At 35.0% G+C, this 4,845-nt stretch overlaps 1 long non-coding RNA gene across 4 annotated transcripts; it reads right to left on the bottom strand.

Annotated features, from left to right (window-relative positions):
* Positions 1–1,189: 1,189 nt before the first annotated feature.
* On the bottom strand, positions 1,190–2,908 carry LOC102810421 (uncharacterized). Of its 4 annotated transcripts, none has more exons than XR_438330.3 (3): positions 2,806–2,908; positions 2,179–2,246; positions 1,190–1,760 (listed from the first exon to the last, which is right to left on the bottom strand). It is a non-coding gene; the product is annotated as an uncharacterized LOC102810421 (long non-coding RNA). The 4 variants fall into 4 exon arrangements; XR_013420793.2 differs by having other exon boundaries at positions 1,190–1,757; XR_438331.3 differs by having other exon boundaries at positions 2,179–2,243; positions 2,806–2,907.
* Between the last annotated feature and the right edge of the window lie 1,937 nt (positions 2,909–4,845).

The raw sequence follows: 4,845 nt of genomic DNA, 5'->3' as shown, positions 1-4,845 counted from the left end.
TCCGACCCGATTACTGTTATATTTTTTAAAAAAAATACGTTTTGTTATAATTATGAATATTCATGAGTATTAGTTTGAATACTGCTAAAATTACAAATATAATCTGACTGTTTTTAACAACAGTACCAGCATATCAAACGGCATATCGATAATATTTCTGTGCTGGTTCTAGATAGCATATTTTGCTACCTGGCACACGTCTTTAAAATTTACCAACAGGGATAGCATTTGCCGGAAAAAATAAATGTATGTGTGGTCTGGAGAGGTGATGTGTTGTTGACGATGAGTCAAAATAATAATCATGAAAATGTCTCTTTCAGGGTTAACAGTTGGTAGAAAAAAAGATACGCACGACGATGCCTGCGTTCATGCTCGTGAAAACGTACAAACACACATATCTTACGTATTTGGCTATGTATCAATTATGTGTCTCTGTCACCAACAACAATGTGAAAACTGGTCTTCCTGGTATGAAATACGATTCAAATCAAAGAGTATGTGGTGAGCATGATTGTGTAGTCGTTGTTATTTATTTTCTAAAATTATGTAAATTTGTCCTGGTCGACGATGAAAATATGTCGACAAATTAAAAGTGCATTTTTGTACCATGTGTAAAAATGCTCATTGTAGTGTATTGAAGAAACGTTTCTTGACCTTTTGAGTCACATCTAATTTGCATATTGTAAGACGATGTGAATTGGTAAATAAAAATGGAGGCATGTCTTAGTTGAACCTGTTGCAAAAAAGTTCAAAAAATGCAGTTTCTAATAAGCAGTAGAGTGGAACTATTACAACTGTTAGGTCATTTCAGATTAATTTGTCAATTAACGTATATACTAGTGGATTTATATTTGTTCGCTACGATACGATGGAATATTTTTTTGTGGGAAAACTTGAAATGTACAGGATACAGTGACATTTTATAGATATCGAACAGCCTGCTTTCTCAGAATTTCTTACCATAACAGAATATTTTCTTTCATTTCAGAATATGAACCAAAGTAATTAGTTGTAAGTTCATGAAGATACCTAGAATAATATCGTGTCGTTAGACTGAAAGCATATGACACCATCTTTTTTCAAAATACAATTTCGTATTTACTCAACTTTTACGAAATCAGATGTTGTTTTTTTTGAATATCAGTTAAGTGTCTGTGTACCTAATTGAAAAACCCAACTGCACAAGATGTTTTTTTGTACAATATCATGTTTTATTTTCATTGAAGTACACAATTAAAATGTATCTCTTATACTGTACATAGTTTCCTGTTGTTCGGACAATGGAAATCAAATCAGTAGTGCTCCAATCAGATTCTGTGTTGGTTGTCATGTGGTGATGACATCATCAAACCAAGCCAAATGACAGGTGGTAATTGCGTTCTGAATCGTCATGATTTGGATCACTGTGATATTGGTCATTACGGCTGTAACTCATTAATTACATTGTAGTCACAAACACAAAATAGATTATGTACAGGTATTTTTAAGACAGCTTTTAGTGTGAAAATTAAATGTCCATGAGGCCAGGTGACACATCCGTCACGCACATTGTCCCATCGAGCAAAGTGGACCGTTGCTCGCACTGTAATACGCAGGTTACAATAGTACAATAGGCATAGCTGTTAAAAGAATAGACAGCACAGATAGTTTGGTGGTAACAGCAACATTGGTTGTGGACTCGCTTGCAATAGTAGTTTTCTCGTCTGACGGCTCTTGCGTATGCACTGGAGCTTCCGATGTATTTTCTTCTACTTCTTCTTCTGGAAAAAAACAATATTATATATTCAATACGAGAACACAGTTGAAATTTAATCCTAATTGTTGAAATCCCTATATGACTATTTTGGGCTTATGGATGAACATGTCAGTGCTTCTAAAAACGACAAACCATCAATTCGTAACTTCTTTTGCACATATCTGGTGAAGGTAAAATGTGAAAATAAATATAGGTCATATAGTCTTCCCTCTTCAAAAATAGTCTGGTCAAAAAGAAAAAAAATACATTATATCACTTGATGACCTTTCAAATTATGTGATTTTCTATCATGAATGTTTTTTTATTTATTTTTTTATTTTTTTCTAATTTTCCTTTTTTTCTAGGTTTGGCCATTTTTTTCTGTTTGTTTGTGCATTATCATTCCAAAGCAGGTTAAGTAATTAAATAAATATCATCATTACCGGCGTACACAACAGCCACGGCGACGCACAGGACAAACAGAATCAGGTAACTTCTCATTGTGGATCTGCTGGATAATTGAAGTACAGATTAGACCAGCATGCAGTCACACATGCAGTATGAGTGTTATTTGCAAATGTAGATAAATTCGAGGCAGCAAATTCACATATATGGCGTGAGTAATACGGTGAATACTTGTTCCGTTTTTTGTTTGTTTGTTTTTTGTATTAGCTAGTCCACTTTTTCATTAAGGTTGTAGAACGATGAGTATATATTGGCTGGTCATTTAACGCACAGTACAACTTCCATGCATCCTGTCAATATTGTCATGTCCGCACCACATATTTAACGCATGAGGGGACACGTATTTAACAAATTCGATTGTCCTGCCATTTATCGTGCAACATAGCCGCCACGACGATTACGTACACTTAAAAAACTCAAACTGCACAGTTACCAGGATCTTTGTCAATATGTAAAACGCGAAATCAATAAATGGGCGACGCGAACGTAATAAATTTGCGAATGTGTGTGACGGGTTGTCCAAAAGTCGTAATCTAGTTAGTTACAATACACAGAATATATTGGTGTGGTGCTTGACTTGACTTCAATTAAAGCAGGTAACTTACGTTTCAATTGCTTTGAAAGGTGCTACGATTCACTGATTTCAACCAACAGCTCCAATGCAGCGCTCTGAGTCAAAATGACACGCATCACAATCCTTTAGCATGCGTTTTCTTATGAATATTCATCAGATATCTAAAAAGAGTACAGCTTAGGAAAAAGTGCAACCCGTATAAAAAATATGGTTGTGGGCCTCGCCCATAATCTGTGAGCCACACCCATCATGTAATTTCTGGAGAGGAGAGTATAATACAACATAACGTTTGTCTTCGAGTTAGACGATGAGTAATTGTGATTTCTTTTACATGAGCTAACAAGCTTATTCTCTGGTGTGTTTCATATTTTAGTAGTATATTTTTGGATTCCAGACATATTGAGGTCAATGCTGTCGATTTGGTTTTATTTCGTTGACTTCTTAACGACTGGCGGCTATTTTTAAAATTTAATCACAAAATATCAACAAGTCAATAATCAGCCCGACTGGTTATATTGGAGTCGCATTGTTTTTAGATTTAATTTGAAAATGGTCAACTAGAAATCGTGTTGGTTGGTTGATCGTGCATTTTTAAATCGTTGCTCTTAGACTGACTGACAGCAGTTTTTATCTAAAAAAACAGCATCTCAGCGTGTCATCAACGGTTACCCAGCGTGCCTTGGACTATTCGTTCGTACCTGGTATTAGCATCACTGATGGTTTGTTAGTCATGTACGTCACGCATACTCTTTCTATGACCACTCCGGACTGTCAGAGATTTTGCGTTCTCATGTCTTTTTGGAGATTTCACCAATGAACATTCTATCATAAATCATGGATAAAATAACTATAAATATAATATTTATTAAACATACAACTGCAACACCTGAGGCAAGGTGGCCAGGGGCATAACCTTGAGTGAAGTATATCACAGGAATACAGGTTATATGTATGTATTTATGATGGCCAAGCATTTGCCAAAGCCTTCGTACCTAAATAATTATGATGGAATTTCCAATCAAGACAGCTATAACAGCGATTTTTGTTCGCGCCTTGAAAGCGGATAAATATATCTGTTTAACTTTGCGTTATTTGTGACGGTCCTCTTCTTAAATGTAGCGAGTAGATACATCAGTTGTCACTGATTGGAATTCAAGTGCACATAGCCAACAGTCCACTGTTTGAAAAGAGCTTGATGAATCTTTAAAAACAAAGTGAAACTTTTCATACTTTTCTTGTTGATCCAGTTGCACATGCCATTAAGTGGTCATTCACGGCCAATACCAGCATAGTATTGAAATAAATAGTGTTTTATATAGAGCAAGCAGTTATTTCCGGTATTGGATGCAAACAACCTCCACGAATATCTCGATATAACTGTCATGAATTTGTTTTTGCGTATCTGTTGACCGACTTAAGGTAGAGATGCAGTTTATTTGGCTTGCTTTTTAATTGAGTAATTAGACAATGAAGATGGTATTATATATCCAACATGTTATATATTTTCTGAAAGCTTATTATACAAACTTTGTAAAACTTGTCTTTATTTTAAATATCCAGAATGCGTTTTTGATTTTGGGTCAAAAATATGCTTTTTTGGACAAAAGTGGTTTAAAAAAAATTAGCTTAAAAACTTCAAGTCCATTTGTGGATAAAATTACATCACTGGATACCTTGGTATACTACTAATTCAAATGCGTCCACTCATCTCTCTAACGACTTTCAAAGTCGCACAGCATGACCTCAAAGTTCACTCTTTTCTATTTTTGCATAATTTATATATCCATGTTAATTGCGGACTTGTTATTTTTGTTCCACTCGCCGTAATAAACTGTCCGGACGCATTTTGAAGGGGAAACTCCTTGTCAATAATGTGTGAAAATTTCGAGGCAAATGGCCAAAGCGTCTATCAGCTATATAATTTAAAACCCAAGAATTCACCAAAAATAGAAGACGAGAAAAAGGCTAATTTGCATATTTGCGCGTTAAACCGGGAATTACTGCTTTGTCATACTTTGTCATACTTTCTAGACTATTGAAATTGAAAGTTGACGTATAGACATAGACATTT

The sequence above is a fragment of the Saccoglossus kowalevskii genome, chromosome 17 (assembly GCF_978046115.1).
Source record: "Saccoglossus kowalevskii chromosome 17, keSacKowa6.1, whole genome shotgun sequence".
Taxonomy (NCBI): Eukaryota; Metazoa; Hemichordata; class Enteropneusta; family Harrimaniidae; genus Saccoglossus; species Saccoglossus kowalevskii.
Note: the sequence above shows the minus strand (reverse complement) of the source record. Positions and strands in the feature narration are given on the sequence as shown.